At 47.5% G+C, this 12,843-nt stretch overlaps 1 long non-coding RNA gene across 1 annotated transcript; it reads left to right on the top strand.

The window, feature by feature from the left end:
- Nucleotides 1-1,392: 1,392 nt before the first annotated feature.
- LOC140418702 (uncharacterized) lies at nucleotides 1,393-11,731 on the top strand. The gene is made up of 3 exons (XR_011945251.1): nucleotides 1,393-1,588; nucleotides 2,745-2,858; nucleotides 10,603-11,731. It is a non-coding gene; the product is annotated as an uncharacterized lncRNA (long non-coding RNA).
- Nucleotides 11,732-12,843: the final 1,112 nt, after the last annotated feature.

Below are 12,843 nucleotides of genomic sequence, written 5' to 3'. Positions count from 1 at the left end.
TCTGAAACAGCTGTCCGCTGAGGTGTAGTTGTGGAAGGTGTCAAGCATTCCACTGGTTATGGAAGGTGTCAAGCATTCTGGTGGATACCGCATGCTCCCTCTGAAGAGCCACTGGGAATAGACAAAACCATGCAACACAGTCGGCGCCAGAGTAACCACCCACCCACCTCCAAGGTCCTCACCCAGCGACAATGCACTGTTTTATCCAGACCCAAGAGTAGATTCAGGATGTCACGTTCGGCACAAGGATACTAGATATTATAGACTGTAAGATCCACAAACTCTGCCAAGATGGCTGCAATTTAACAGGTTATTATGGACATTAAACTGTGGGCAATATTCGATTCTGTGACCAATAATTAGTTAAACACGGTCCTGAATAAGGAAACTTTGAGCCACCTGTGAAGTTTAAATGTCTCGTTGTGTCACGATGAACCAGCATTTGAGGAATATGAAATCTCGGGACTGTTAGTCGCCAAGTGCCATATTGAACACAGGAGAATGAGCTCGAACTGGGATAGAGATAAGCATGAGTGAGCATCGTAAACTGCTATTGTATCGGGATGTTCTGTGTCCCAGAGTTTTAACTCTGCAGTTAATCGTCAGGGATGCAGTATAATAAACCCTGAACAAAGCAAATGTGTGTGTGTGAGAGGCAACTGAAGCAGCAGGAAACAGCTGAAACAGCAGAGCTGAATGTTTTCCAGTGCAGCCACAGTACTGAACTTATTCCAATTTCCAAGCCCACCTGAGAACCAACCTCCTGGTTATTCATCTACAAGAAGCTTCAAAGCCTCATGAGAATTATTTGTTTCTAAAAACCCTTCACTCCAACTAAAGGACCAGCTCAACAAGAAGACAACAGACCTGCAGCGATATAAAGATTGCAGTCTACATTCCATTTTCATCATTACAGCTTTAACTTGATCTGTACCTAATTTCTGTTTATGTGTCAGTGAGTGTGAAAGAGACGAGAGACTGAGATGTTCAAACATCCAGGGAAAGGGTGTGATAATAAATAACCTCCTTTCCATTAAAAATCACCAGTAAGCTTGCTGCTGAAATGTATTTTAAATAAAGAAATATCACTCTGAGGGTAAGAAAATATCACACAAACATCCTGATAATGGACTGGAAGGGATGTAATCAAACGCTGTATAACCCCCTTCAGGTAGCTATATGGAGGCTGCAGCCTCTCACACTGAACGTACACGTGATCCATAGACACCTCCAGGCGACAAACATCAGCTGGAGCCTTGGAGTGGGTGAATCGTATTAAAAACGTTTTCGCCTGTAAACATCAAACCGGCACTAGGACCCGCCTGGGAACAGAAACCTTAAGGCCCCACCCACTAGCTGATGCGTCACCAAGACGCCAGCGCATGCGCTCTGTTTCCCCAAGATGGCGTCTGTGAACCAGGGCCTGGTCCCGGGAGAGAGCTGACCGGCGGTGATGTGACCTGAGGATCACCGCACCTCAGGCAAGGGGCCAGGTTGGGAAGGCGGTGCCTTCAGGAATAACTGGGAAGGTGATGTGTGGTCAGTTGCTGCAGTCTGTGTAGTGAAGGTGCTGTCACAGTGGTGTGAGGTGAGGAAGTACAGGATTATCACCCAGCAATGATCAATTAAGGGGAATGTAAATCCAGCTCAGGCTGCTTTCAGATTGGAAAGGGAGCTAAGGTGTGTCCTCAGAGCTGGTGAAGGTTGTGGCTTTGGCAGTTTCTCTATAGACTGAGAGCTGAGCGGTAACAGGCCCGGGTTACCGGCCGCCATCTTCACAGAGGACAAGTTGCCACAGGGCGCATGCGCTGCGAGCCTGGACAAGATGCCAATTCTCCCGGATTCACTGACTGGAGTGTACAGGATTTTATTTTTTTCAGAAATTTAGTGTATCCAATTAATTTGATCCAATTAAGGGGCAATTTAGTGTGGCCAATCCACCTACCCTGCACATCTTTGGGTTGTGGGGGCGAAACCCACGTAAACATGGGGAGAATGTGCAAACTCCACACGGACAGTGACCCAGAGCAGGGATCGAACCCAGGTCCTCAGCGGCGTGAGGCAATAGGGATCGCCCACTGTGCTGCCCCCAGATTTTATTTTAATCATTTGTGGAAGTCACTGGCTGGGTCAACATTTATTGCCCATCCCTAATTTCCCTTGAACTGAGCGGCTTGCTCGGCCATCTCGGAGGGCATTTAAAGAGTCAACCATATTGCTGTGATTTGGAATCGTGTCGGCCAGACCAGGTAAGGATAGATTATTTCCTTCACTGAAGGACATGAGTGAACAGATGGGTCTTTACAACAATTGACAATGGTTTCATGGTCATCAGTAGACTTGCAATGAATTCAAATGTTACCTTCTGTCTTGGTGAGATTCATACCTAGGAAATCATAAGGACAGTGGAAAATATTTTTGAATCTTTGGAAAATGATTAGGGTTGTAAAAAATAGTTTTTTGAACATTTCTCTTAAGCGGATATAAAAATATTGAAAATGGGATACAGGTTGATTGGCTGACAGTCAAACACTGTCCTTTGAGGTAATTAGTCATTTTGCTTCCCAATTGGCCAAGGAAGGCAGTGTGTCACAAGGATGGATGTTATGACCGATTAATGGCTGGAGGATGGGGGTCAGGTCATGTGATCAAACCTCCAGGAATACGTTTAATCAAAGTTGGCGAGGAGAGAATGTTGTGAATTTCTATCCTAAACTGACAGTGAGGTTTCTGTAAATTTGCAGGATACTGGAATTGGAGGTTTAACAGACGGGAAACGCAAACCAAACGTCACATTGCGATCTGACAGTCACTCGGTTCATCAGAAACTGAATTTCAGCAGCATCTGGGTGTGGAAGGTAAAAGGTTTGTCTGTGAGGGAAGATTTCAGGTCTCAGTGTGATTAGAAAAGCCCCGAGATTCACAAACCCTGGTTCGACCAAACCTGGAGAACTGTGTTCAGTTCTGGACAACAAACCTGAGGAAGGATAGAATGGCCTCGGAGGGAGTGTAGCACAGATTTACCTGAGTGATATGTTAACGCCCCGGGGTTAAATTACAAAACTAGATTGCGCAAAAAAATCTGTCAGTATGGAGAAAAGCAATCGGTCCATGCCAGCTCTCTAATCGGCATGGTAGCACCATTGCTTCACAGCGCCAGGGAACCCGGTTTCTTTCCCGGCTTGGGTCACGGAATGGGTGGAGTCCGCACGTTCTCCCCTTGTTTGCGTGGGTTTCCTCCGGTTGCTCCGGTTTCCTCTCTCAAGTCCCGGAAGATGTGCTTGCTAGGTGAATTGGACATTCTGAATTCTCCCTCTGTGTACCCAAACAGGTGCCGGAATGTGGCGACTAGGGGCTTTTCACAGGAACTTCATTGCAGTGTTAATGTAAGCCTTCTTAGAACATAGAACAGTACAGCACAGAACAAGCCCTTCGGCCCTCGATGTTGTGCCGAGCATTGTCCAAAACCAAGATCAAGCTATCCCACTCCCTGTCATTCTGGTGTGCTCCATGTGCTTATCCAATAACCGGTTGAAAGTTCCTAAAGTGTCCGACTCCACTATCACAGCAGGCAGTCCATTCCACACCCGAACCACTCTCTGAGTAAAGAACCTACCTCAGACATCCCTCCTATATCTCCCACCCTGAATCTTATAGTTATGCCCCCTTGTAACAGCTACATCCACCCAAGGAAATAGTCTCTGAACGTCCACTCTATCTATCCCCCTCATCATCTTATAAACCTCTATTAAGTCGCCTCTCATCCTCCTCCACTCCAAAGAGAAAAGCCCTAGCTCCCTCAACCTTTCTTCATAAGACCTTTCCTGCAAACCAGGCAGCATCCTGGTAAATCTCCTTTGCACCCTTTCCAATGCTTCCACATCCTTCCTATAATGAGGTGACCAGGATTGCACACAATATTCCAAATGTGGTCTCACCGGGGTCATGTATAGTTGCAGCATAACCTGCGGCTCTTAAACTCAAGCCTCCTTTAATAAACGCTAACACACTATAAGCCTTCTTCACGGCTCTATCCACTTGAGTGGCAACCTTCAGAGATTTGTGGACATGAACCCCAAGATCTCTCTGTTCCTCCACATTCCTCAGAACCCTGCTGTTGACCCTGTAATCCGCATTCAATTTTTTTCTGCCAATATGAATCACCTCGCACTTATCAGGGTTAAACTCCATCTGCCATTTTTCGGCCCAGCTCTGCATCCTATCAATGTCTCTTTGCAGCCTACAACAGCTCTCCACCTCATCCACTACTCCACCAATCATGGTGTCATCAGCAAATTTACTGACCTGCCCTTCAGCCCCCTCCTCCAAGTCATTGATAAAAATCACAAATAGCAGAGGACCCATCACTGATCCTTGTGGTACACCGCTGGTAACTGGTCTCCAGTCTGAAAATTTTCCATCCACCACCACCCTCTGTCTTCTATGTGATAACCAGTTACTTATCCAATTGGCCAAATTTCCCTCTATCCCACACCTCCTTACTTTCTTCATGAGCCGACCATGGGGAACCTTATCAAACGCCTTACTAAAATCCATGTATACGACATCAACTGCTCTACCTTCATCTACACACTTAGTTACCTCCTCAAAGAATTCAATCAAATTTGTGAGGCAAGACCTACCCTTCATGAATCCGTGTTGATTATCACGGATTAAGCTGCATCTTTCCAAATGGTTAAAAATCCTATCCTTCAGGACCTTTTCCATTATCTTACCGACCACCGAAGTAAGACTAACTGGCCTATAATTACCAGGGTCATTCCTATACCCTTTCTTGAACAGAGGAACAACATTTGCCACTCTCCAGTCCTCTGGCACTATCCCCGTGGACAGTGAGGACCCAAAGATCAAAGCCAAAGGCTCTGCAATCTCATCCCTTGCCTCCCAAAGAATCCTTGGATATATCCCATATGGCTCAGGGGACTTGTCGACCCTCAGGCTTTTCAAAATTGCCAATACATTCTTCCTCAGAACATCTACCTCCTCCAGCCTGTATCACACTCTCATCCTCAAAAACATGGCCCCTCTCCTTTGTGAACACTGAAGAAAAGTATTCATTCAACACCTCTCCTATCTCTTCTGACTCCATGCACAAGTTCCCACTACTGTCCTTGACCGGCCCTACCCTCACCCTGGTCATTCTTTTATTTCTCACATAAGAGTAAAAAGCCTTGGGGTTTTCCTTGATCCGACTCGCCAAGGACTTCTCATGCCCCCTCCTAGCTCTCCTAAGCCCTTTTTTCAGCTCATTCCTTGCTGCCTTGTAACCCTCAAGCGACCCTACTGAACCTTGTTTTCTCATCCTTACATACTCTTCCTTTTTCTTCTTGACAAGACATTCAACCTCTTCTGTGAACCATGGTTCCCTCACACGGCCATTTCCTCCCTGCCTGACGTGGACATGTGTATGAAGGACACGCATTATTTGTTCCTTGAACAAGCTCCACTTTTCATTTGTGCCTTTCCCTGACAGCTTCTGTTCCCATCTTATGCTCCCAATTCTTGCCTAATCGCATCATAATTACCCCTCCCCCAATTACAAACCTTGCCCTGCCGTATGGCCCTATCCCTCTCCATTGCAATAATGAAAGACACTGAATTGTGGTCACTATCTCCAAAGTGCTCTCCCACAAACAAATCTAACATTTGGCCCGGTTCATTACCCAGTACCAAATCCAATGTGGCCCCCCCTCTTGACGGCCTATCCACATATTGTGTCAGGAAACCCTCCTGCACACACTGTACAAAAACTGCTCCACCCGAACTGTTCGACCTATTGAGGTTCCAATCAATATTTGGAAAGTTAAAGTCACCCATGTTAACTACCCTGAGACCTCCACACCTATCCAGAATCTGTTTTGCAATTTTATCCTCCACATCTCTATTACTATTTGGGGGCCTATAGAAAACTCCCAACAATGTGACAGCTTCTTTCCTATTTCTAACTTCGGCAGATCCCCTTCAAACTGCCTTTCTGCAGCTGTTAAACTATCCTTAACAATGCTACTCCTCCACCTCTTTTACCACCTTCCCTACTCTTACTGAAACATCTATACCCCGGAACTTCCAACAACCATTCCTGTCCCTGTTCTAACCATGTCTCCATAATGGCCACAACATCGTACCAAGTACCAATCCACACTCCAAGTTCACCTACCTTATTCCGGGTGCTCCTTGCATTGAAGTAGACACACATCAACCCACCTTTCTGTCTGCCGGTACACTCCTGTGACCTTGATACCCTCCTCAGTACCTCACTACTCTCAACACTGGCTTCTGGACTACAGCTCGTTTCCCCAGCCCCCTGACAAATTAGTTAAAACCCCCCAGAAGAGCCGTCGGAAATTTCCCTCCCAGGATATTGGTGTCCCTCTGGTTCAGGTGCAAACCGTCTTGTCTGTACAGGTCCCACCTTCCCCAGAATGTGTTCCAAATATCCACGTACCGGAAACCCTCCCTCCTACATCATCCCTGCAGCCACGTGTTTATCTGCACTCTCTCCCTGTTCCTCACCTCCCTAGCACGTGGTACCGGCAACAAACCAGAGATGACAACATGGTTTGTTCTGGCTCTCAGCTTCCACCCTAGCTCCCTAAATTCCTGTTTTAAATCCCCGTCCCTTCTCTTACCTATGTCGTTGGTACCGATGTGTACCACGACTTGTGACTGCTCCCCCTCCCCTTTAAGGATTCTGAAAACGCGGTCCGAGACGTCACGGACCCTGTCACCTGGGAGGCAACATACCATCCGTGAATCTCTTTCGCTGCCACAGAACCGTCTATCTGTCCCTCTAACTATCGAGTCCCCAATAACTATTGCTCTCCTGCTCTCCCTCCTTCCCTTCTGAGCTACAGGGACGGACTCAGTGATGGAGATCCGTGTACTGTGGCTTACCCCTGGTAGGGCGTCCCCCTCAACAGTATCCAAGACGGTATACCTGTTACTGAGGGGAACGACCACAGAGGATCCTCCCAGCCCCTCTCACCATCACCCATCTATCTTGATTCTTCGGAGTAACTACATTCCTGAAGCTACTATCTATGACCACCTCTGCCTCCCGAATGATCCGAAGTTCATCCAGCTCCAGCTCCAGTTCCTTAACGCGGTTTCTGAGGAGCTGGAGATGGGTGCGCTTCCCACAGGTGAAATCAGCAGGGACACTGACGGCGTCCCTCACCTCAAACATTCAGACTTGTGAGACTAATAAAGATTACTGTTATTATCTGGAACAATCCAGTCAGTCTCATTCTCCTGCTTTATCCCTGTATCCTACCAGCTTTATTTCTCTCAGGTTTCTATCTAATTTTTAAAAAAATCATTTAATTGGTGTCTATTTCTAAACTCCGTCATATAGGCAGCAAGTTTAAGGTCATTGCCACTGGCTGTGTAAAAACATTCTTCCTCATACCTCCTGGACCATTTACGTGCATAGATACAGAGCAACGTAGAAAATAGGAGCAGGAGGTCATTTTCCCCTTCGAGCCTGCTCCACCATTCATTACGATCAGAGCTGATTAGGCTCAATCACCTAATCCCGCTTTCCCCCCATATCCTTTGATCCCCTTCACCCTGAGTGCTGTATCTAACTGCTTCTTGAAAACATGAAATGTTTTGGTCTCAATTCTTCCTGTGGCGACAAATTCCACAGGCTCACCACTCTCTGGGTGAAGAGATTCCTCCTCACCTCTGTCCTAAATGGTCTGTCATAGAACATACAGTGCAGAAGGAGGCCATTCGGCCCATCGAGTCTGCACCGACCCACTTAAGTCCTCACTTTTACCCTATCCCCGTAACCCAATAACCCCTCCTAACCTTTTTGGACACGAAGGACAATGTAGCATGGCCAATCCACCTAACCTGCACATCTTTGGACTGGGAGGAAGTCGGAGCATCCGGAGGAAACCCACACAGACACGGCGAGAACGTGCAGACTCCACATAGATAGTGACCCAGCAGGAATCGAACCTGGGACCCTGGCGCTGTGAAGCCACAGTGCTAGCCACTTGTGCTGCCCGTGCTATCCCGTATCCTCAGACTGTGACCCAGGGTTCTGGACACACCCACCATCGGGAACATCCTTCCCGAATCTAATCTGTCACGCCCTGTTAGAATTTTATAGGTTTTCTTTTTTTTAATATAGATTTAGAGTGCCCAATTCTCTTTTTTCCCAATTAAGGGGTAATTTTAGCATGGCCAATCTACCTACCCTTCACATCTTTGGGTTGTGGGGGTGAGACCCACACAGACACAGGGAGAATGCGCAAACTCTACATGGACAGTGATCCGGGGCTGGGATCGAACCTAGGTCCTTGGCGACGTGAGGCAACAGTGCTAACCACTGCACCATCGTGCAGCCCACATTCTATAGGTTTCTATGAGATCCTCCTCATTCTTCTGAACTCCAGCAAATACAATCCTAACTGATTCAATCTCTCATACGTCAGTTCCACCATCCCAAGAATCAGCCTGGCAAAACTTTGCTGCTCTTTCTCTTTAGCGAGATCATCTTTCCTCCGATAAGGGGACTAATACTGCACACAATATTCCAGGTGTGGCCTCACCAAGGCCCTGTACAATTGCAGCAAGACATCCCTACTCCTCTACTCGAATCCGGCTATGAAGGCCAAAAACACATTTGCCTTCTTTACCGCCTGCTGTATTTGCATGCTTCCACACAAACTAGGAGCAGGCCACTCGGCCCCTCGAGCCTGCTCCTTGCAGACAAACTAGGAGTCGGCCCCTCGAGCCTGCTCCTTTCACACAAACTAGGAGTCAGCCCCTCGAGCCTGCTCCTCACACACAAACTAGGAGTCAGCCCCTCGAGCCTGCTCCTTACACACAACCTAGGAGTCGCCCCTCAAGCCTGCTCCATCATACAATAATTTTAACCGTAACTCCACATTCCTGCCGACCCTGATGACCTTTCACCCCCTTGCTTATCAAGAGTCTATCCAGCTCTGCCTTAAAAATATTCAAGGACTCTTCTTCCAATGCGTTTTAATGACGGAAGTTCTAAGTTGTAGAATCCCAACAGTGCAGAAGGAGCCCAAGTCAGCACCAACCCTCCGAAACCCCCGCCCCCCCCCCCCCCCCCCCCCCAACCCTGCCCCATCCACATATCCCACCCAACATGCACATCCTTGGAGATGAAGGGGCAATTTAGCATCTAACCTGCAAATCTTTGAACTGTGGGAGGAAACTGGAGCACCCGGAGGAAACCCACACAGACACGGGGAGAACGTGCAAACTCCACACAGTCACCCAGGGTCAGATGTGAACCTGGGTCCCTGGTGCTGTGATGCTGCAGTGCTAACCACTGTGCCACCCCCTCTTTTACAACCCTCAAGAGAAAAAAAAAATCCTCATCCCCATCTGAAATGGGTGACCCCTTATTTTGCAACAGTGACCCCCTTGTTCCCACAAGAGGAACCATCCTCTCCACATCCACCCTGTCAAGACCCCTCAGGATCTTATATCATTCAATCTAGGTTTTACCCAAAACTTTAAATCTGTGTCCTGACTGCTTGTACGATCAGTGAATGGAAACAGAGTTTCTTTGTCCACCCGATGGAAACCTGGCATAATCTTGTGTACCTGAATCAAATCTCCCCTCAACCTCCTTTGCTGGATCCATTCTGGTAAATCTCCTCTGCACCTTCTCCAGGAACCTCCATATTCTTCCTGAAGAGTGGTGACCAGAGCTTTAGAAAGATTCATAGAATAGAATTAGAACCATAGAATTCCTACAGTGCAGAAGGATGCCATTCGGCCCATCGATGTTGCACTGATTCTCTGAAAGGGCACCCTGCCGAGGCCCACACCCCTACCCTGTAACCCCATAGCCCCACCTAATCTGCACATCCCTGGACACTAAAGGGTAATTTATCAAGGCCAATCCACCTAACTTGCTCCCGGATCAGCCTCCCGAACAGACGCCGGAATGTGGCGACTAGGGACTTTGGGGCTGGTATAGCACAGTGGGGTAAGGCAACTGGCTTGTAATGCAGAACAAGACCAGCAGCGTGGGTTCAATTGCCGTACCGGCCTCCCCGAATAGGCGCCGGAATGTGGCGACTAGGGGCTTTTCACAGTAACTTCATTGAAGCCTACTTGTGACAATAAACTATTATCATTATCATTATTTTTTGGTCTGTTGGAGAAATCCTGAGCACCGGGTGGAATCCCACGCAGACACTGGGAGAAAGTGCAAACTCCACACAGTCAGTCATCAAGGCCAGAATTGAACCCGAGTCCCTGGCACTGTGAGGCAGCAGTGCTAATCACCTTGCACCCAGAAGCATAGTTTCTGTGTCAGTATTACTGTTTATGAAGCTCAAGGTCGAATTTGCTTTGCCAACTACTCTCTTAATATGTCTTGTAGATATACAAAATTCCTCTTCACCTCTTCCTCTCTCCTCCCAAAGAGGCCAGTTGGGTTTTTACAACAATGCAGCAGTTTTCATGGTCACTTTTTCCCAGTGCCGGCCCCACAAATTACCAGATTCATTCAGCTCAATTTCACAACCTGCCTTTGTGTTTTTGTGGGTTCTCTCTCACTCCCTATTTTCTGTTTTCAATCAGTTTCACAGGATGTTTGAAGGGGAGACTGCAAAGTCTGGAAACTCAAACCAAACATCACATCAGGATCTGACAGAGTCCTCAATTTATCATATCCTGAATATCATTATATTTTGAACATGGAAGGAAAAAGCATCGTTCACAGTGGGGAGAAACCGTTCACGTGTTGTGTGTGTGGACGAGGATTCAGTCAATCATCAGGCCTAACGAGACACAAATGCTGTCACACTGAGGAGAAACCGTGGAAATGTGCGGACTGTGGGAAAGGATTCACTTATCCATCCAAGCTGGAAACTCATCGGCGCAGTCACACTGGGGAGAGACCATTCACCTGCTCCAAGTGTGGGAAAGGATTTACTATTTCAGCCCACTTGCTGAGTCACCAGCTAGTTCACACTGATGAGAAACCGTTTCAATGTCCAGACTGCGGGAAGTGCTATAAACGTTTTGGGGAACTGTTACAACATCAACGTGTTCACACTGACGAGAGACCGTTTAGGTGCTCTCACTGCGGGACTGGGTTCAGGCGATCATCTCACCTCACTGTACATCAGCGAATTCACACTGGGGAGAGGCCATTCGTTTGCTCCGAGTGTGGGAAGGGATTCATTCAGTCATCCGAACTTCTGAATCACCAGCGAATTCACACTGATGAGAGACCGTTTCAATGTCCAGACTGCGGGAAGTGCTACAAACGTTCTGGGGAACTGATTCGCCATCAACGTGTTCACACTAACAAGAGACCGTTTAGGTGCTCTCAATGCGGGACTGGGTTCAGACAATCATCTCACCTCACTGCACATCAGCGAATTCACACTAGGTAGAGACCATACACCTGCTCCAAGTGTGGAAAGGGATTCACTCAGTCATCCGCCCTGCAGAAGCGCCAACGAGTTCACACTGGGGAGAGGCCATTCATCTGCTCCATGTGTGGGAAGGGATTCACCACTTCATCCTACCTGCTGAGACACCAACGAGGCCACAAGTAACTACAGTGATTGGATTTTGCTGTTCCTCACATTCAGGACTGAACCATGTTCATTTGGGTCTCTTTCTGCTGATAACAAACTCCAGCCCATTTACAGGGGCTAATATTCTCGCTAAAAGTCAAATAAATTAGATTTGTGTGAAATACGCAGTGTGTTGAAACTTTCTAATATCTCTGACACAAGTTAGTTCCTTTTGAAGTACTCTCGCTCTCCCCTGTCTCTTCCATCCTCACCTCCAACAAGAAGTGTGAGGAGCTTGTGGAGCTTCTTTGTGACTGAGATTGAGTAAATCCGATCAGCTGCCTCTGCTGCTTCCCTCCCTTCCACGAGCCCACCGGACCAAACTGTCTCTAAATTTCATCCTTTCCCGAGCCCTGAACCCACATCTTTCTCTAGTTTCTCTCCCATCTCCCCTCGTGCCCTCTCAGAGCTCCTCTTGTCCATGAGACCCAGCTCCTGCTCCATCGACCCTATTCCCACTGAGCTACTGATCAGCTAACTACCCTGTGCCAAGAGTTTTGTCAACATTTCTCTCTTTTCAGGTACTGTCCCTCTGTCCTTCAAATCTGCCATCATCACCCCCTCCTCAATAAAATAAATCCTTGACCCTGCCATCCTTACAAATTACTGCCCCATCTTCAACCTCCCTCTCCTCTCCAAACTCCTTGAACATGTTGTCACCTCCCAAATCCTTGACTATCTTTCCCAGAATTCCCATGTTTGAATCCTTCAATCAGGTCTCTGCCCTTAGTGTTGTGTGGGGTTACTGGGTTATGGGGATAGGGTGGAGGTGTTGACCTTGGGTAGGGTGCTGACCTTGGGTAGGGTGCTCTTTCCAAGAGCCGGTGCAGACTCGATGGGCCGAATGGCCTCCTTCTGCACTGTAAATTCTATGATATCTAAATTCTATGATAGTAGTGAAATAAATACAGAATCTTACCCGGAGAGAAATTCAGACAATCCAGGAGCTTGGATCCAGCACGGATATGTTCATAAGACCAGAAGACAAGGGTAGCAGCACAGTCATTATCGAGAGGCAACAATACCTGCTGGAAACAGACAGACAATAGAACAACACGAATCACACCAAGCTACCTACACCCATACACCCGAGGCAGGAAGGAGAATTGGAGATAGACTGAAAGAACTCAAAGACTCCAGACACATTAACCAAAGACACAGGTAGAACCAAGGAAGTTCTACCTGCTCCCTAAAATACCCAAACATTCAAATACATGGACAGTACCAGGGAAAT

The sequence above is a fragment of the Scyliorhinus torazame genome, chromosome 5 (genome assembly GCF_047496885.1).
Source record: "Scyliorhinus torazame isolate Kashiwa2021f chromosome 5, sScyTor2.1, whole genome shotgun sequence".
Classification (NCBI taxonomy): Eukaryota; Metazoa; Chordata; class Chondrichthyes; order Carcharhiniformes; family Scyliorhinidae; genus Scyliorhinus; species Scyliorhinus torazame.
This window is presented reverse-complemented; position numbering and strand designations above follow the sequence as displayed.